Genomic DNA, 22766 nt, shown 5'->3' on the forward strand with positions numbered 1-22766 from the left:
ACTTATTTGACATCATTCTCCCATTGACAATACATTGGGTATAGGTCGGTGTCAAACGTTCATGTCGCTGTATGTACATTTTTTAATTTTTTGAGGACATTGACAGAATACAAACTATTCAGAATAGTGCATAGTGTCGTCAATAACAACTGGAAGCTTCAGGTCGAACAACTTTTGAATAACAATTTAGGATCAGATAACCTATGAGTTATTTGTAGTTTCCTCATAGCCTACAATGTATAGTGAATCAACATTTTGGTGAAATTGCAAAAATCAAATTTCTTGCACAACCATGGCCACTCTAGTCTAATCATGAATATTAATACTAATAATTAGGTGTACATAAATGCACAGGTTTACCAAGTTTTGTATTGGAAAAAAATTATTCATAGTTTCATCATAGACTGCCATGTATAGTGAATGGACATTTCAGTGAAATTCCAAAATCAAATTTCTTGCACACCCATTGACTTGAAACTACTCTAGTCTAATCATGAACATTAATACCAATAATCAAGTGTACATAAATGCACAGATTTTCCTATTTTTGTATTGGAAAAAATTATTCATAGTTTCATCATAGACTGCCATGTATAGTAAATCGACATTTAAGTGATATGCCAAAATCAAATTTTTTGCACAACAATCGACTTGAAACCACTCTAGTCTAATCATGAAATTAGTACCAATAATTGAGTGTACATAAATGCACAGATTTACCTATTTTTGTATTGGAAAAAAATTATTCATAGGGTTTCACCATAGACTGCCATGTATAGTGAATCAACATTTCGGTGAAATTCCAAAATCAAATTTCTTGCACACACATGGACTTGTAACCACTCTAGTCTAATCAAGAACATAAATATCAATAATCAAGCATACATAAATACACAGATTTGCCAAGTTTGTATTTAAAACAAATTATTCATAGTTTCTTCATAGACTACAATGTATAATGGATCCACATTTCATGCGAAATTCCAAAAACAAAGTTATTGTACACAGATGCACGTGTTACCACCCTCTTCTAATCAAGCACAATTATGTCAATTATTCAGGGTCATATATACACAAATAGTGCATATTTTTAATTCTGAAAATTTTTTTTTACAGTTTTGTCATAGACTCCCATGTATAGTGGATCAACATTTTATGCGAAATTCCAAAAACAAAGTTATTGTACACAGATGCACATTTTACCACCCTCTTCTAATCAAGCACAATTATGTCAATTATTCAGGGTCTATATATGCACAAATAGTGCAAATTTTTAATTCTGAAAATTTTTTGACAGTTTTGTCATAGACTCCCATGTATAGTTTTGTCATAGACTCCCATGTATAGTGGATCACATTTTGACAGAAATTCCAAAATCAAATATCTTGTTCACATGTGCACTTGTAAACAACCCATGCTAATCAAGTATATCTATATCAGTTATTAAACATCTGTATATGAACAGATATAGCTAGTTTTATACTGGAAAATACACATTCGTAGTTTTCTTATAGTCTACTACATGTATAGTGAATCAACATTATCGATAAAATCTAAAAATTACATTTTTTGTACAGCATGCACTTTTTACCTGCCACTTCAAGCAAAGTACATTTACATGAATAACACACATATGATTTGATATTTTTTGGACAACGCGTTATATCGGCCACATTTTGCCTTCCTTTCGGGAGGGCGACTTAAAAAGTATAGCAAGTCAGAAGGGGGTCTTCAACACATTGCGGTTTTTTTTGGGGGGGTATTGAGTAACAGGGGAGGGTCACTTATTCTCATGCACGGATAAGGGGGAGGGTCACTATTTTTGTGCATGAACTTTTGAAGGGTCACTATTTTTTACGCAGCGGTTTTTCGAAAAACACCGGCCCACCCCCCCTATAATTTATGTCCAGTCCCTGACGAGACACAGCGGTAGTCAGTCCACTGCCGTTGAGAATATCTATAGCCACATGCTCCTTGTTCGTTAGATTTCACTGAAACAGCTAGTTTGATCGTTGTCGATAATAATTATATAAAGCAGCGGCCAGAGCGGAACTGGCTCGTGTCTGCAACTTATACGAAGTCTTAATATACTCAGACACTAATTTTGCAACACTGGCCCATCTTATATCATTAGATGTTTTACAAGTAGGGTACTTTATAGAAGCGGTACTGGCGTTTTTATACTTAGGGTTGCATATCAAAATGACAATATAATTTTTAATCATATTTTAATTACGTTTGTCTACAAAACAAATACAGTTCCTTATTTTTTCCTTCAAGTTTGTTAAAATCTAAAGTATTAGCCGTACCGACGAAATGCATAGTCTACATACAATGTCATAGTTGACATATTCTAGTCCATGATAAATTGCCAACAATGACATTGCAGTCGACATCAAATCACATATGTAGGCTGGCTTGACAAATTGAACACTAAACATTTCGACACGATTTGAGAAATGGGGTAAGAAACTGTATTTCACGAGGGAAGAAAAATAACGGAAATTTTATCAAAAGTTGCAGCAAAGTGAGCTTTACCTACTAAATCGATGACCAGCAACAACATTGATATTCTAGTTTGGCATATATAGGTATATTTTTTTATTTGATACCTCCACCTGTGTCATAAAATCGGAGTGTTACCTTCACGCGGTAAATCACATTGAAGGCACAATTCATCGGAAGGACAATAATACATGTACTAAGGTAGTGTGCCCCTTGAGAGTGAAAGACTTTTGCTCAAACTTTCCTAAATGAAACTTTCAGCCATTCCTTACCAAATCAACAATAAAAACCCGGAGTCACCGTGCAAAGTGTGGACTTTGCGAAAATTACCAAAACTTTTGCGATATTTGAAATTTAAAATGGCCGCCATCCATGTGTTAGTTCTATGGGGAAGATTAACTTTTGGATTTTCGAAAAACTAACACGGTAAAAGTTTTTCTTTCTCCAAGAGCTCAAAAATAAGCCCAAACAAGTGGCATTTCGGAAAAGAATTGTAGAAATTTGAAAGACTGAATGTCTGTCTACAAGGCGCGTTCTTACCTTAAGACTCACAAATTTCTTATTCGGTGCGAATCATACCGAAACTAGTCAAGTTACTACTTCCTGCGTTGCATTAGATGTTATTTTGGTTTTTCTGGTGAAAATGACAACACTCACGAGACTTGTCGTAAATGCAATATCTGAGAAATAATTATTCACAAAAATGCGGTGCTTGTTGACTAAGCGTATGTACTTTATATCCGTGGTGTCACAATAATAGGATAACACTGATATGTAGTCATTTTTAATGTTGACTCCAGGTGAGTTCCAGTTTTAGAAGGTTTGTCTGCATTGATCAATCTTAAACAGTAAAAAAATCACTGACTATTCTTTCTATGAAGTTTTTATTATATTTGCAGTCCAATTTACACAACAATACGAGCCTTTATTGCTTCCTTGACATTTGCCCGGTTTTAGAATGATATTCAATGTTAATTTTTTTCTTTACAGGATTTATCGTAGAATAATTGAAATATGAACATCTGTTATTTTGTTTATCTATTTCGAAACGAGTCACGTTTCAATAAATCTAATACATTGTGATGCCAAATCCGACTATTCAACACATAGCCTAATAGATGGCCTAGCGTATACGCAGATGATTTTCCTCTTTTTCAAACAAGGTCCATCTCGCTATTTTTAGATTCTTCTTCTAATGAAAGGAACGTTGTAACAGCTGAGCGCCATAAGTGATCTTGTGGCTAATCACACACTGGTCGATTGAATTCGTTTTTCGGTGACCAGGAAAAGCCGCTAATAAGCAAGCTGACAATGTGGTCCCCGTGATTTGAATCAGCTTAATGGAACACAGTGTACATTCTAATGTTCAAATTGATAAAAACACAGCCACAGAATGAATGCCTCTCTCGCAAACACCGAATGAAAAGTCATGCTTGGCTAACCTAGTCCATGCTTTCCTACCTTAGTACACATCATGTCACACCCCCTAGCCAAGGGCATTGTACATCACACTCCCTAGCATGGGACATTGTACATCAAACTCCCTAGCCTAGGGCATTGTACATCACACTCTCTAGCCTGGGACACTGTACATCAAACTCCGTAGCGTAGGGCATTGTACACCACACTCCCTAGCATGGGACATTGTACATCAAAACTCCCTAGCCTAGGGCATTGTACATCACACTCCCTAGCATGGCACATTGTACATCACACTCCCTAGCATGGGACATTGTACATCAAACTCCCTAGCCTAGGGCATTGTACATCACACTCTCTAGCCTACAGCACTGCTTATCACATCATCATCATCATCATCATCATCATCATCATCATCATCATCATCGCATCATTTTCATCATCATCGTCCTGATTGTCGCCGCCGACGCTGTCGTCGTCGTCGTCATCATCATTATCATCATCATCATCATCATCATCATCATCATCTAATAAGACGTACGTCTAAGTACCCTTCATAATGTTGTCTTTTTGCAAGGGCAATGAAAGTTCAAATATCAGTTATTTCTAATATTGCTTAATACAATTCAATAGGGTTCGTTGACAGACAACTAAACTTACACAAATGAAGGTTTCCGACCCAGACACAGGGAGTTAAGGATAGGAAGGTGGAAATAGTTCAAGTTATCTTGTCCATGGACTTAGGTATAGGTATTAGCAGCTTTGAAGGATTTACTTTCGAATGCAAGGAAGATTTCGCTAAGCTAGCTAATGCTTTTAGTCATTTATATGTGTGTAGCCATAGACCGTAGTCGCAATGGCTAGCTAATTAGACGTTTTTGCTCAGGGATCGTAATCCCAAGATGTTAAGTGATAAGGTGAAATACAATGAGCACCGAACTCTTGTAACCCTGCCAGGAAGGCAAATTCAAATGCTGAATACTAACTAAACTGTAGTTACGAACTACACATATAAATTATAAACAATGAGCACTTCGATGCCTGTTTTGCATATGAAATACTCAGCAATGTCGACATTTATGTCTCATTGGAATTAGTCAAAGACAAATTGTTTGTTGCATGCCAATGGTGAACCAGCAACCATTCGTTTAAAGAACAGTAACACCAGGAGAAGTCATCGTACCTTATACGGGCTGGCCAACACCGTTTCTGAGCTCTCGCACTTCCTCTGATGTGGCGACAGACAGCAGCAAGATACGATGGCTCAGTCAAAGCACAGTATGCCAACAAACAAATCACACAGAAATATCCCCTTCAGTCTTACAAACAAAAAGCGGTTTATAACCCTTGCTGTCTTCTTACCTGGACGATAGCACCTGTGTTCTGATCTTATTTGTAGCTGAGACCTAACCGCAATAGAGTAGAGTACGCAAATGTGACATCTATTAGCCGAGCAAAACACACTAATTTCCTGGGATCGGCAACTCCACGTCATCTACTTGCCGAGGACGCCGCTTTCCCTGTCAAGACCTCTCGTGCGATGGTCAAATTGTGATCGTTTGCTGTCAAGTAATTATCTTGTAATAGAAGGGAATGGGAAACCTGGATATCCCGCTGCTTATTGACTTCCACTTACAGCGTGACTGTTCCAAGACGTCAGCTGAATGTCAAGTACTTCTTTTCCCCTGAAAAGATGTCCAGCAACTTTTTACTCTGGTCACCATGGTAGCCAATATGTGAAATAATTGCATAACATTTTTAAAAAAAAATAACGTGACGGTCACGATATCGTCATAATATCAATCGATTGATCAAACAATCAATGTATTTGTCAGTCAGTAATCAGTCATTTAATAAATGGTTGACTCGAAAGTCTTCCGATTCTTATCCACTGTCTCGTGTGTCTCTTTGAGTGACCGTGGATCCGTTGCAAACTGCGCGGCTTCGATAAAACAAGGCGCCGGTCACGTCTTTCGATCTCATGACAGGCCACATCAATACTTTATAACTTCCTCGCACGTATACAGGCAAAAAGAATTCAGCATGATTGAATCCCAGGATGTTCTCCTGACAGTTCGTGACGATTTAACTTCATTTGATCATCCTGGACACAATGCCCCATGCATACGCTGTAATATCTGCCGAGTTTCACCCTCTTATGTGCTTTGAGAGCAGATGAAAATGTTCTATTTATGGTTACCCGGCGCCATTGAAGGGCGCTTATTTCAGTTGTAGGCTTCAGTCAGTTGTTTGAGTGTGTGACAAATACAAGTATGCCCAGGGGTTGTATTTGTGTAAAATTAATAAGCAAGGCGACAGAAATTTCCGCCCAATTACCTTGTGGAGTACTTTTATCACTCATCGACAAATCTTACAGCTTTCATTCTCTCTACATTGTAACTGGGTCGGTATCATTTGCTAAAAAGTTATAAGGCGCCTTGGTACTTGGTACATTCCAAGTGATCCTGTCTAACATGGATGTTATATAGATATATCCACTGGGTTTCATGTAGCATTCGTGCGATATAAATCCCTTTCACCGTGAGAAATCTGTGATTATTCAAGATGTAAATTTAATTAATATCAGCTCCGTACTATGGATGTCTGTAAGAATACACGCTTTCTTGCGGAGCAGGTGTCAGCGAAATATGGCCGGGCTCTGTTCTTACAAGTTCATCGCGGTGTATTATACTATATGTGCGTTAAGTAATTAAAAAAAAGTAAAAAGAGAAATAACATGTCGAGACCTGCATGATGTCGGCGCGAGGAATAGGACTTTTGAAATATGGTTATATTAAATTATCTCATAAGGAAGGGACATATAAGAGTCACGATTTATGTCAATATCTCTGTATGGTATAGACACTAATATTTTCGTATTCCCTGTACTTACTCTACGGGTGTTTTCCTGCACAGTGGGCAGGATTTTCTAGGAGTCTATGAATCACTGTGTTCTCGGTTTCCGTTTTCAATGTTACTGCAAATTAATATGTCGCTCATGGCAAACATAGATAGAAAGTGATTTGATTCAGTGATAGTGTATCGTAGCAATCTGAGTTAAAATAAACTTTTAAATGGTCAATTACATAGATAGAACTTTAACTCGAGCTGACCGCGTTTCCTACATAGAACGTTAGGGTATATAGTAAATGTGAATTTATATCAAGCAAAATCGTGTTCACCAACACTAAGAACTACTTCGCACGGCATCTTCGTTGATTTGACCATGGTTACTCTACGAAGCGTAACATTGCATAATTTCGTGAAAGTGAAAAATATAGAATCTCGATGGAGGCACGACACTAACATCCGCAATATATAGAATGACTGCTAACCAGCATGAAATACAGGGCACCCTGGTTCACCGTCATGACATTTATTCATCCTCTGTAACAAAGACGAAACAAATAATTACCCCCTACGATATTACCAAACATTATAATGCACTTCTATCGTTGTTTCATGGTCGGCTGGTTGATCTTGATGGACTGGTGAAATCTAATGGCATTCAGTTCCCCAGCGGGAGTAAATAGACGCTAGGAGGCATATAACGTATTACAAATAATTGAAGTCATGTAGCGTTTGTTGCCCAATGGCTTTTCTAAATTGGTTGAAGATTTCGCTCCAGATGTTATAGTTTGGAAAATGCTTCCCCTGACGAGTAGTGTGCATCGCGGCCCCTTGTTTGTTCGTAATTGTATCTTTCGTGGTCATCAGGTGATCGTTTGCTTTCAAATTCACCCAATGGTCGAGCCAGATGCGAGATAGTTAATACCGACTCTGACGAGATTAAAATAACCAATCTTTATACCATTGCATGGATGCTTCATCACCTGTAGGTGCGCCAGAAGTGATACTAAAGACAAATTAGACCGTTTGCAAAACGAAGTTTTGTCTTCTGCAACACAACGTAGGCCTACAGGTTTCCAAACCACTCTCAGTAATTTACGAAGATTGAAAAGTCGTTTAACTACACAGTACCCGAAATATATCCTGACGAATTTTATGGACTAGTTGTTAAACGAACGTGTATTTCCACAGCAGACAGATGATACTGTAATCAAAAATGAGAAATAGTAATGCACTCCAAAAATAGTATGCCCCAAAGCTCTAACAAACACATGTCAAACCATAATTGCAAAAGTCATCTGAAAAAACTACACTGTCTGTAATTACCGACATCTAGTTAAATTGCGTAAATTAGATTTCAGTCCCAATATTAGTTTTTCATAGATGGATAGATGCAGCTTTTCCATTTACGGTTCAGCAAATTGACAAGTGAATTTTATAAAGTTTGATATTAGGTAAAATGCGCCTCGGGGACAGGTATTTGGAGTTTGGATATGTAAACAGATATTTGCCATTTCTTATCTGATTTACCACTTGTAGGGGTTCATATTTGAAGCTCTTTGTATAAGAAAAACTTTCACAGTCTTAGTTTTTCGAAAATCGAAAATTTTATTTTTCTCCATACAGTTAACACAGGGATGGGGCCATTTTTAATATCCAAATATCGGTAAATCTTGGATAATTTGTTTCTCTGATACCAAAATTTGGACGGTGACCCCGATTTTTATTCTTGATTTTGAAAGTGAATGATTTAAAGATTCCTCGAGGAAAATTTGACAAAAATTTGAGTCTTTTACTTTCGAGGTGCATACTCCTTTAAAAGCCCATTCCTATAATTTCATGACACAAGGCCACGCCAAAGCGTGCTGTAATACTTTCCAAGTATTTATCTATCTGTGTTGTTCTCCCTTACGGCGACGGATGGCAGATGTACGTGCGCTGCAACGAAGTTTAAGATGATCTCTGATTTACTTTGAGAGTAAATTAAGGGAGCAAACCTTTGCTGTACAAAGAGTTGGTTCTGTTTCTCAATACTTTATAGTTTGGCGAGAGTGAATGCAAATCTACAACGTTTCGCATTTATCACCATCAACATAGGGAGTCGCCGGGTTCAGAGGTGGGGATAGCATGTTAGATGGCCAAATGAAAACTTTTTTGGTTCCTAATCAAAGCTGCGTGACCACTCATCTTCCTTCGCACTCGTGCGTTGTGCTAATAACAAAACGAAACGTCTAGTTGACATGTACCCAAATCTTACAGGATGAAAGGATCTGTGCTTTAACTTTTGATGATTTTTTACACTATTTTTGTTTTTTTATGTCAACCACAGTTTCTTATTCTTCTCTCCAAGGAATGTTGAGATACATAATATTTAACTTGTCAACTCAGCCTTTAAGTGTGTAAACTTCACTGTTATTGTTGACAGGGAAATTCTTGTCCGGACTAGAATTCAAATATAAACAATATCACAGCATTCTACACGTACAAACGATGTATTGACAAGGGAAAGTAGCTATTTCATCATACTTTAGGAAGTAGAACAAGAACTTGCAATTGACATTCAAAACGTAAAGAAATAAGAAAAAATCAACAAAAATCAAAAAATCAAAAGTTACATCTAATGTCCCTTTAAATTACGAAAACATGGATGGCTTGGTATGATTCCATTGAAAATAGGAACAGTTAGAAATGTTGTCAGTGCCTCAATCACAGTACTCCGGGACCATTTATGGTAGGAAACAAAGTTCAGCAAGCGCCACCTGCGGGTCATATTTTAGTTGTCTGGATGGATGTTACAATGTGGACTTTAAACAGGAAACGGAATACTACACCATGAATCGCAGCCGTCATCGATCATGAAAACTCAACAAGATAGCAAACCACATTGCATTGCAATATTGAAAAACAAATTGAAAGAAAAATCACGGAAGAACAATTTCAATCGGTAAATGTTGTTTTAAGATAACGACATGTCAGTGATATTGTTAAGTTAATATGATTGAACACATGGAACTTCTAAATCGTCTACATACATACGTTTGCTTGGAGCTTGAGCTTTTCATGCGAATTCCTCTTCATTCAGTTGATAGAGAACTGAAAATATCGTTGAAATGAATGAAACTGCACAGCTGAAAGCGTGCTTTCGAGAACAATTCCGTTCTTCAACTAGATGACGACGAATGCTGGCAATTACAAATCAGGGAAAAATCAAGACGGGAAATGTCAAACTCGGAAATTGTACCCCTTCATAGACATTGCAAGGTCAACGGATTCAGCAGATTTCGAAATAGATCATTCTTAAAACCCCGGCTGGATTACTTCGGCATTGTTGGGGATGACGTCATCAGGGGAGACGATGTAGAATCTGAGAAGCTGCCATTCTTCAAACAAATAATTGCAATTACGTAAACGAGCTTTTCTCGTTCTCTGATGCGGTTAATGCGATGGCACAGCAAACTACAAAGAATACCGCAGACAAGAAGAAAAAGTCACAGATGAAGGTATGCCCCTAGGGACACTACGCTAAATGTTGCTGTGTTCGTTGTGGCCAGCGGAAAATCAAAGAAAACCAAGGCATGTAAAAAGAAAATAGAAATTATACACATAACAAATCACAGTATTTGCTTTAAGTTGCTTACTGTTTTGGAATACATACACAAATGGCATTTACGCTATAATGTTTATAGATTGGATTTTCTGTTTTTCTGATATTGAAGGATGAGTTTCTACGGACACTCCCAGAAAGCTTAGAGAGAGAGAGAGAGAGAGAGAGAGAGAGAGAGAGAGAGAGAGAGAGAGAGAGAGAGAGAGAGAGAGAGAAGAGAGAGAGAGAGAGAGAGAGAGAGAGAGAGAGAGAGAGAGAATGAAAAACATGACTGAAAGTGATTCGAATCTGTTTACTTTTTCATTATCTCTGAAAAATCCTCAAAGCGCGAAGTAATGCTAAAAAGCAAATAGTTCAGCGCCTAAACGCATGTGGAGTATATAACATTTTGTGGACACAAAAACATGTACTTACTGCTGGTCAGAGCTGTACAAGCTGAATACCCTTGATGGTAACTCTGCAATCCTAAACAACAGTTCGTTAAATAAAACAAGACAAAAGGGGCCGAAAAGCAATAATATCACCAAAATATGTGTCATACTGACATAATAATTTTGTGCGATAAAATAATCGTCCAATCGTCCGGTTCCTGTGCAATCTTATCTTACATATCGGACAAATGTGCATGCATTTCTCGTATAGATGTTGAAGATATTGGTTTGATTCTAAAGTGTTTGCTGTATAAAACGTCTCCCTACTATTTTTTCAACAATGCTTAGATAAAACTAACGGAATAAAAACAGGTGGACGTATTATAATCCTAATCGAAAGATTATTCACATTCGCTAAACTTCCACGATATCTAAATCACGGAGAAGAAACCTGTAAATTTAGAGAACTCTAGAACCGAGTTTGAACATATAGAACTTTGAAAATCAGCTAAGATCATAAGGGTCGTATTCCTTAGATATTACGTACTGTGTCCGTCACGAATGTGTTTCAAGATACATGCATTCCTGTTTTTTGTTGAACCGTTTTCAAAAACTAGACGAAAGTTTGCAAAAACTTGGCCGTCGAGTTGGTATTCTTGTAGCAAAATGGAAAAATGCTTGAAAAATAAGATAGTATTATTGTCTTGAGGAGCAGCCTTCCAGCATTGTCAGGGAATTTCTATTGTAAAAACCCCCAAGCCATGTTTTTAATGATGAGACGAATATACGCATTAACAGAGTGATGGATAGGTTACCTCTACTCAAAGTTAAGGATAATCCTTACTACAGGCGCCATTACCGGAGTGTATTCGCATCCAAAAGACATCTATACGAGCGGACAAATCCTCAAATTAATGTCGCTGCTCTTCGTATGCCACTGATTTGGGGATTCCCTCTAGGGCAAACTGTCAATTTCTGAATTACTTCCGTCCTTTTAGAAGACTTCGCGTCCCACTACTACAGGGGAAATAATGTAATTTTTTTTATTATTACATCTCACCCCTTAGGCAAAATTGCGTGAACATCGTGTCGTCTGAGATACTCGACTTTCTAGTGTTGTCGTAAATTGACTTCCATGCACCGTTGAAACGGAATGTTCTTCTAAATTATAATTGGTATTCTTCAGAATGCTTATCAGGCAAAATTCCAAACTTAAAGTGCACGCAAATTAGTCAGCACAATTTGGACATTGTTTCACCAAATTTTGCAGAAACATCGTAGGAGTTAAATCACCCGTGCTTAAAGGCGAGAATTTTCAGAGTTATCAATTATGCAAGCTTAGGGAATTTTTGCTAATCCATTTCAATTGATGCTGCCTTTAATTGAACGTAATGCAATCCATATCCGCGTCTACCAAAATCTGCTGTGCTGGTGATTAGTTTTCAGAATTACTGTTTTATTTTCTAAGATATGTTAAACCCGGCCAGACAATTCATGCCAAACCAGTAAGATGAGCACTTCGACAGAAACTAACTGTTATGAAAGTCTTCTCACACACTTTCAAATATACTGACTATGCCTGTACTGGGTTAAAGAGGACCATTTCCCTGTTTCTTAGTCATGTTTTCATGAACCAAAATTCACAGGGTCAACTTATCATAAACGGAAACTGATAGGACTCAATGGGGAAGGAAATATTCAATCGCATAAGAGCGCCGCCAATTGGTCATGATTTGCACAAAGCCGAACACTGGAGCCGATGCCCACTGCAATAATGAGTTCTTTTAATCGCAACAATCTACTTGATGCATAACAGTTTCGTTATCTCTCCCATTTTACTGTCGTTGAAAGTTACAGATTGAAAAAAGCATAAATGCTTAAACAATACACTTTGCAGTTGATAAAGAATAAAAATCTGCGGTCTTGCGCTGAATGCTGACATATATCAGTAAGCGAGTCTTCAACAACATCTCAAAGAGCACATGGCAGCAGTGGACACGGATAAACAGGCAGAGGCTGTTACGTTTTCCCGCCCATTTCTCGAAAGCTTCACAACCAAAGATGACACACATCTCAAAGGATTATCAAATCATTGCGCAGGGAACTGTAATCAAAGACCAGTGAATTCACGGCAATGGAATTTCTAAACGCATGAATGACTAATGCATCCATAAAAAAGGTTGCAATGTTCTTTTTCCACGTCACATATTGTAGTTTAGTCACCAGTTAAGCTTACAAGGAATGAGAGTAAAAACATTTAAGGTAGTATGCACCTCGAAAGTGAAAGACTTAAACTTTTGCTCAAACTTTCCTTGAGGAATCTTTGAATCGTTCTCTTTCAAAATTAATAATGAAAATCGGGGTCATCGTGCAAATTTTAGTACTAGAGAAACAAATGACTCAAGATTTACCGATATTTAATATTCAAAATGGCCGCCATCCCTGTGTTAAGTCTATGGAGAAAAATAAAATTTTCGATTTTCGAAAAGCTAAGGCGGCAAAAAGTTTTCTTATATCAAGAGCTTTAAAACGAACCCCCACAAGTGGTATATCAGAAAAGAATTGTAAAAGTTTGAGAGAGTCCAAATTTGTGTCCCCGAGGCGCGTTCTACCTTAATTTCTAAGCTGCCACACAAACTCACTGGGACTCCAAAACCATATCTCAATTTGTTGACTATACAAAGAAGTAAAGCCCTGTGCATCTTATTTGTCCGTCACACATATAGACTATAAAGAGTTGCATCATGATAAAACCATGATGCATCGACTATTCAAATGTTTGGTATTTATTTGTTTTTGAACCAGCACTCTCCCTTGGCGACTAATAATGATAATCAACATTGTACGAACAGATAATAAAACGCACCAGGTGTAAAATGCACCATTTGAAACAGAAGAAAAGACAGGAATAAGCAATTTCCGAAATTGACACAGCTATATTTCTGAATGAAAGTGTGTAAAGTAATAGGTCTTATGTTTAGTTAGGTATAAGGTGTTATGATTAATTTTTCACGTGCGTTTTACTTGAAAGAATGTGGTCTGCGTGAAAGCTTTTTGGTAAAGTAATCTAGCAGCTATTATTCGTGGAGCCATCTTCAAACTACAGCATGACACAATTTCGGCCGAGTAGCTACACTTTGGAATTGTCATGACGATTTATTACTTTGCTCCATTTCAAATAATGTACCGCAATGTTCTCCTTTGATGATTTGTTATCTTTGCAATGAAAGCCGGCCTTGAACTGATTTTAATCCCTTAGCTCTTCTTGTATAGAGTCAACTTTTGCAGAGTATATATAATGAGAATAGAGAAAGATTTTAACACTCTCCCGACATTACAAAACAGACATGACAGAAGTCGTAAACAAGAGAAGGCTTGAACATTTATCACTTCGTTAATTAGTTCCCTCAAAGGGAACACTGGCCACAGATACTTATATCCCATCACATCACTACCGTGGGGATACAAAACGCGACACGAAAAAAGATGCGTTACAGCAGGTACCTAAGACAGTAAAATTAGCGTCTTTACCCGGGGGACCGCTAAACATAGAGATCCTTACACACCGTGTGATATGGGAGATTACATTCATTTGTTTTCAGCAACAACGGGACACAGCAACGATGTCGTACGAATTGAATAGCGTATCTTCAAAACGTTTGACAATTATTTTTGGTGTTCGATGTTGTAATGAGGCGCACTTGTTTTAGATGGCGATGTATCCACTTAAAAGTGACGCTCCGGTGGATCCGCTGTACAATTTTTGGTCTTTATCGGTTTCTAGGTGGAAGGCTTCCAACTGATCTGAAAATTCACATGTAAATGTATGCATATTCTTATAGATGTGATCTCAAAAGGCACAATTATCAATTGGATTGATTCCTGATACGTAAAGCCACAGACAGCTGTACTCTGAACCACGAAATCATACACAGACAAGGTTATTGGTGCATCGCATATGCACGAGATGGCAATTTTTCATGCGAATGTAAAGTCAAATTTCCTATTTCAAAATTTCCTCGAAGACCCGAAATTAAGACTGGAAAGTATAAGTAAATAAATACTATTATGGACTGCCTACATTCAATGTCCCTTTGCTGTCAGGATGTACATATTAAAATCGCTGCCTCTCCTTTGAACAGATGGATACACTTTTTCTCTATCCTTTTCGATACAAAAGCAGATTATATGTGTCTTACGAGACTTGCACTGATGGGTTTAGGTGGAGTTAGCTCACTCAACGCGGACGACTTAATGCATGGTAGAATGATATCTAGGAAATTACATTGCAGTAAGGCTATCATTGTTAGTCTACAGTATTTCTCGATACACGACGAAACAGATTGCCCTTTAGAACAGCTGAAAAGGGCCATGTCGACAGCTTGAGAGCGCATAGGTTTCAAAATCTATCTTTTTGACAACTGCAAAAGAAAAGTGGACAGGTCCTTTTTCAGCTCTTTTCATGTCACTCTCCATCATGTGTAATGGAACTTAGGAAAAGGCAAAAAATCTGGAAACACGTACGTTGCATAAAAGCACCTTTGTAGTTTTTTAAGAATGACGGTGTTGACTCAAATTGGCGATGTAAAGAGCGACGGTTAATATTTTTTCGTTGCGTGTGAAAAATATCGAAGTTGCAATTATAATGACTTACTTCTTTCCGTTTTAATGCACATTCGATAATGACGCCCATAGTTCCATTATCATTAGACGGCAATTATCAATATTGCCGATCACTTAGTCAAATAGGTGGCACTTGTTAGGTATTCCGTCTGTTTATGAAAGTATTCCACAAAATGCACAGACACATGACTTGAACCCCAGCTATCAACATATGAAGAGCCTTGAATGAAAACTTTTGAGCAGGACTGTAGTGTATTACATAGAGTTACTCTGTGTCAAATATGTACTTATAATGACCCAATTGTAGATACCTTATGTTGGATTAGAATCCCCGGTCGAGTCAAACTATTATAGTCAATCAAAACCATTCATACTTAACACATTTACTTGGTGTTAAAACTTGTAAACCCTGCCACTTTTAACAAACGGATGTCTTTCTGTCCGCACATTGGTTGCTATTTACTTGTACTGCAAAGTAAGTTTTCAGGATGTTGGACAACTAGAATGACGTGTAAATTGCTCGTCAAAAACCGATGCAACTGAAACAACTGCCATTTAAGTGCGCGATTCAATGTTGGATTTAATGGAGAGATTCACCGCATCACTAGAACATATGGTCTTCAAGTGATAGCGTAAAATGGAAATGTGAAAGGTTTACCGGATGTTATCTGTCTTCAATAAACCATTCTTTGCGACCTGCCGGTTTTTTGTTAGTCTGTGATTTTAATGTCACTCGTTGAATTAACTCCGCAGCAAATCATACAGGGTTAGTTATTAACTTACAGAATTGAATAGACGACATAACAGCGGAAAGTGTCGATGTTCGCTATTTTGCTAGATACGCTTGAAACGAAGGTAGGACCAATTGGGAAAAGTATAACATTACTGCTAATAAATGACATAAAAACAACTCCCGAAAATTGGTGTATGTATCTGAAAGGAACAACTGGACTGCAATAATAGGGCGAATAGTATTTAAATCGGAGTCAAATTTGAGAAAAAGACAATTGCAAACATTCATATTGTAATATTCTTAGGTTTAAATGAAATGCATGTAGTTGATAAGTCTCATCTGTTACAAGCAGAACTTAAGCTGTCTCATTCCTCGAAACGTTTCTGTACACCTTCTATGACGACCTTCATCAGCAGCTGTAGAGACACCAACGACAGCTCCCGCTGCAAATATCACATATGTACCATGGTTGGGCTGACCCACGGGCTAATTATCATAAAAATGACGATATGATTGATAACTGTTATTTTGAAAGAGTTTAAAAGTTACCAAGAAAAAGTTGAATACCAACAAAAACTGATTGTGTAAGGACTACGATGGTCGTAACTTTCCGTTCTAAGATTGAATAAACCTGTTCTAATCTCTTCTCACGTAGTGACATTCTAGATGACAGGAGGCACACTTTTCAAACATGCTATGCTCATTGACATAAGATAGACAGAAAAGATACAAACGGAAATTTTGAGAAAGTGGTATGGCATGATTAAAATCCCTTTTGTAGAAAGAAGGCGGTTAATATAAAGGTATATTGCACGGGCAGAAAACAACGCACTATTGAAAACGGTGTACGTTGATACTCTAAAACCAGTTTCTCACTTGGCTTCAACACTGTATAAGCAAACATAAGGCATGTTGTCGCTATCTCTTTGCACCTATGACGTATGTGCCGTATGACGCAGTAAAAGGTACAGACGCTGCTATAACGAAAAACATTTTAGGATCTGGGGACAAAATGCATTGTGAAAGACCTCCCTGTCCTCGCAAGTATGTCATGTATTCCTTTAAATGTTTTGATAACAGCGGCGATGTACAGTAATTTACCAAACTATAATGTACACCATGTGCCTTATAAAATCGTAATTCGTTTTTATCAGCACTGAAAGCGTTTGTGGAATTCCGACTAGCCGCTGTGATTGCTCAATATGATTGCACCAAAATACTTCAAGCTTAATGGAACATGTTTAACTATAGAATTTCTGTAGCTTTCGCAAAGAGGCTATCAGTGTTGTTTCTGATTGTTGAGATACGCAGCTACGGAATCTAGAGCGCCATGTTGTGTACTCTAAACCTTGTCTTCCCGCACTTAAACGGGAAAAAACTTGAAACGATAAGATTAAGAGAGAGATTTACGTTCTCAATAAAAAAGCAATCGAATATCATGGACGGGTTGTTTCCTGAGTATAGAGCATTATTCGCAGTCACTTTCGGGAAAAGTAACCTTTGCTATGATTGGCGAAACCCAAAAATATGAATTAAACTGAAACTTTCAATCACGGTCTTGTTGTTTGATATATTTGTTATACTCGCTATGGCTTTATTGATCAAAGAAGCTGTGGTGAACGTTCTGTAACAGTAATATTTATCTTGTTGTGTCTTTCGTTTACGGCCGTCTTGCAATGGCCATCTTGCTCCAGTATGCACAAAACATTTACCACACACAGTAGTAGGCTATAATTGAAACATTGGATTTACCCAAATGCATGGCACACTTTATGTTTCCATATTTGTCAGTATTTCTAGGTTGTTTGCGCTCAGTGCGCGGGAACTGATCTGATTATGAGATTAATATTATCAAAATAATATCGAAATTTAAAGGAAGTCTGGAGATATTAATTACATCCTTCCTACATCTTAAGATACTTGTCACAGACTCTCTGAAAGCCAATATTTTGTATTCTAGATTCTAGCAATTTTACGTCCGGTAATAAAAAATCCACGCTGAGCCTGCTGAGACCTCGTTGAATCAATAATGGATAGGTAGGTTTGAATTTTCTTTCCACATTTTCTTTCCAATACTCCTTTTGAATTCCAACAAATAGCGCTATTTTCTTGTTTATCAACTGGTGTCTGCAAACTTCTGTACTCGACTATAAATTTGATGAAAATATGTCCTTACCCTCCCGCTTAAATTGAAAACACGGATTTAAGCAGTAATAGCTCGTCATTCAAAAATGATATTTCATGATGTTTACTTACCCGGTGTGTCTAGGTTTACTTGTCGCAGTCAATTAGACATCGATCTACTGTAACAAAATAGAAAACAAAGGTACGTGAAATCTTGAGAATAGTCCGGAAATTCTCGGAGAAGAAACAGTTCCCAATGTGGAAGCCAGTATTCTGTGTCATTATTCATAAAGGATAAGTAATAGGGCGCTATGGTAACGCGCATGGATGGCCATCACGCGATCGTTTCATGAAATCAATCCACGACAAAGAAACTTCTATAACGTGGAACATATATTTTAATTAGGTCACATGTTTTTAGGATTTATATATATCACCAGTAGTATATTCGCACGAAAATTCCAACATTAATTTAATGGGTAACAGTAGAAAGGTTACAAAAGGAAATTATGGGCATTTTAAACCACTAAAGCCATGCAGTGAAGGAAGAATGTCAGCGATTGTGGAAGCCAAGTTAAAACATAAGGATATTGCTGACTTGTGGCAAAACTTATAAAACTGTTTTGCAGTGAAGACGACGATACAGGTAAACAAGAATACAGCTACTGCCTCATTTTCATATAACCATACCATATCATATAACTGTTTTGTCGCTTTATAACTTGTGATATCAAGGGCAAATTAAAATGTTCGTGTCACTATTATTTAGAATTTAACGACCGTTGAAAGTTGTATCATAACTATACAATGATTAACGTTTAATTGTCGTTTAATGACATTTTTGTAAATTACAGTGTCAGTTACAAGACTTGTCAAACGAAGCATAAATCTACATCTCGTCTAATTTACGTCTACAGAAACACGCATCTTATTATCGTAACTTGTTAATAGTGTTGTCTTTTGTTAGGCATTTATCTTGCCAATTTTACAGTTGCACAGTTGTAAACTTTGTCAATCTTACTTTGAACGGACAATGCCGGGTATTATACTTCAGTCTTTATGTAAGGTAGAATACGCTCCAGGGACAGATATTCGGACTTCCATTTTCACAATTCTTTTGTGCTCTACCACTAGTGGAGGCTCATTTTAAAACTCTTGGAGAAAGAAAAATGTTCACCGTCTTAGTTTTTCGAAAATAAAATTGTTATCTTTCCCAATAGCTTTAACAGAGTGATGGCGGCCATTCTGAATTTCCACCATCGATAACTGTTAGGATATTTGTTTCTCCAGTTCCAAACTGTGCACGGTGACTTCTGATTTTTATTCTTAATTTGGTAAGAGAATATATGAAAATTTCATTGAGGAAAGGTTCAGTAAAAGTTTAAGTCTTTCACTTTCGAGGCGCATAATATATCTTTATAGTCTTCAAGAATTGATACATGCATCTTCGTTATGACTAATATTGTCGGTAAACCTTTCAATTCTGTACTATTTTACCAGTTTGTAAAATTTAAGAGGTAAAAATTTCGATTTCATCACTCTCTCCTTCTAAGTACCCTCATCTTATTATCCCAAATCGTTCAAATCGTGTTTTGCAGTCTTTATTTAATAGCCTTTAAGAAATGATTCATGCAGCTTGACGATGATATAGATCGGAATTAATCTTGCATGAAAGATTTGAATTTATTAAAATGTCAGCATGTATTCATTGCGCACGAATCTGAATGCCCTTCCATGGCATGGGAGATTAAACTCAAAATAGACGTCTCTCGTGACTTAGTGTCCCATCAAACCTTACTTTGTCGACTTCCCTCGTAACAACCATGCATGAAACTATCGCTGTGTTAGTTGAACCACGGCAGAACGTGGAACCACCGTTGACAGGTTCAACACATCAGGTGACGTGGTGTCACATTTTACGATGCACTGTCTCCTTCTACACGACATTTCCTTGACCAGAGAAGACCCTGACTTAAACATTTATTTTGCCGAGTTTAAAATAGCTTTTTGTTGAAATGCAATTTTAATACAATTAAGTTCGCCGTCACACTTAAATGTACGTAAATTTCCAACCGAGACATATGTACATATCGGTGTAAGGTTTGTATAACCCGTTTCTAAATGTCAGCAGTAAACGACGTTGTGTAATGTCTGTATGCACTATTCACCACAGACACAGATATTTGGATTCTAAAAGCCTATCATTGTCGCTGATATACAGTTTATGTGGACTTACTTGTAAGTCTTAAAAGAAAATTTGTGTTTAACCATCTTAGGGCTATGTCTGTCTGCTTGATAAACAAATAAAGGTGACGTCGCATTTGTACTTTGAAGTTGGAAGATCGGTAAATTCCAGGTGACGTTCTCCCCTGATAAAATGTCTGCACAGGTACCTGAGACTTCTTAGGCCAGAACATTGATAAAGTTTTGAAGGAGTACAAACAAAATATCATTTCCTGCCCATTCCCTTACACCCTACTGGCCAGTCGGCGATAACATTATTTATTCTGTTCCAATTTTGTCGTTACAATTTTGGCCGGCTACGGTTAATTAAGTAGGGTCTTGAGATTGAAAGTTTGAATTTCTGCTCCAGCTTTCCCCTAGGAAATTGTAAATCAATTGTTTTCATATAAACACCATCGGCCATTGTGCAAAGGTTGGACTGAAAGAAAAAACAAAACCTGATATTACAGAGATATGATATTCAACAATGCCGATATACCATGAGCCACGTGTATTGAAAAACTAAATATTTGATTGTACGATAAACCACGACCAAAAGTTTATTTACTTTACCGGCTTGAAAAGAAGTCAACACAAATATAAGACCAACAAAGTATTGTAAAACTCTGACCCCTAAAATCTGTTTCCGAGGCGCATTCTACGTGAAGATCAACGTGCTGAACTGAAAAATAAATCACTGTTACATCTGCGTGGTGTTGTTTCGAATCCATTCAACTGACTGGACAAACTCTAGACATGTGAAAATTTCTCTATTATCTTGAAGTAGTACCACATCAGTAGCCATTAATAGACAGTAATGTTGGACTAAATCCAATTGTTTCTGCACATGATTGAATTTATGATTCCAACTATTCGGCTTTTGTGATAGTGTCCACTGGCAAAACTTCAAATTACTTTCGATATTTGTCTGCTTGATCATCAACAGGGCGGGTCCTGTCGTCGTCAGGGTAGTCCTGCCTAACGTGCCAAAGATTGTTGAGGGTGGTTATTACTGCACATGCACCAAACATTGCCCTGTTCAACGCCATTCAGCTTCACTCGGTGAATACTGAACCCCTGCATGTGGAAACGTGGTGCTTTAAACCCTACAGCCTTGTTCTACTCGTAAAGATTTTATTATTGATTATTTGGTGGACGATGTAGACTTTTAACGTAACAAGCGCCATATTCAATAATTCGAACCGAGCTAAACGAAAGACTAATGATAGCGATATATGACGCATTTGCGTTTGGACGAGATGCAATGCCGGTTGTTACTTCTGTCAGTCGGTTTTTCAGTGTCCATCACAGAAGATTTCTCTTGTGCTCGCCTGCAACAGAGAACTCTAGTTCTGTTCTAGACTACGCTAGACTATGGTATAAACCGTCGCATGTTCTTATGACTGGACAGAAATATGTAATGATCATCCCTGATGTTTACAACTTTGTGGATAGTTTTAACATTAGGGTTTGCGCCACTTCCGCTGAGTCGCGCCTGGGAAAAATATTCCCATTTGCGTGCACTTCTGCCGAATACATAATGTCGAGTCTCTGAAATATCGGCAAATGCGTTGTACGGTTAAATATCGATGTGCTATGACGTGAATGGCAAACATATTGAAGCAACTCTGTGACCACAACCATTTTGTCTTCGTTGTCTCGATTCCATAATTGAACTGTTAGATTATTGTGCGACACGAGGGATATGTTTTCTAACTTTAGTCACATGATTAAAACAGTCAGTATACGTATAATGCACGCTCTAATCGATAAATACCATTGGCAAATGACAACATACTCTATCCGCACTGGGGCCGTTCACTGTGAGATTAACAAGTCAGTATCAGACTGTCGTATCTTACGAAAATAACAATACATCAACGATCACTTCAATAGATGAGAAATCGGTGGAAACTCCCGAATGGGAACCATGACTACGCGGTAACATGCATTTATTATCACATTGCAAAACAGCGTAAAATGCGACATTACAATATCTATACATAAGCTGTCGAAAATTGATAGCACAATGTCATTGGAAGTATTTTGCTGCTCTTTACGGTTTTCCAAATTCACACATTGCAAATCGCTGCCCTAAAGTTATGAATAACGCGCCCAGTCAAAGTGAAAGAAAAGATGCTTTGGACGTGTATCCGGCGACTTTTCTCATCAAGATACTTGCGTTTTAAAGCTGACTGACTTGGGCACTTGAGTAAAACCTCAAACGCGACGGTAAAGATTATTTTTAGCAGTATCGACTGTAGTAGAAATAACTGTTATTTCAACAGTATTTGAAGAGGATTCAAGTCATGTT

General features: G+C 37.5%; 1 protein-coding gene across 1 annotated transcript in view; it reads right to left on the reverse strand.

Annotated features, from left to right (window-relative positions):
- Positions 1 to 22766, reverse strand: part of LOC139115207 (G-protein coupled receptor 83-like) — a 49367-nt gene that overhangs the window by 26257 nt on the left and 344 nt on the right. Inside the window, exon 2 of the mRNA XM_070677158.1 lies at positions 18362 to 18408. The gene's annotated coding sequence lies outside the window, so the exon portion shown is untranslated. The remainder of the gene's footprint in view (positions 1 to 18361; positions 18409 to 22766) is intronic.

The sequence above is a fragment of the Ptychodera flava genome, chromosome 17 (genome assembly GCF_041260155.1).
Source record: "Ptychodera flava strain L36383 chromosome 17, AS_Pfla_20210202, whole genome shotgun sequence".
Classification (NCBI taxonomy): domain Eukaryota; kingdom Metazoa; phylum Hemichordata; class Enteropneusta; family Ptychoderidae; genus Ptychodera; species Ptychodera flava.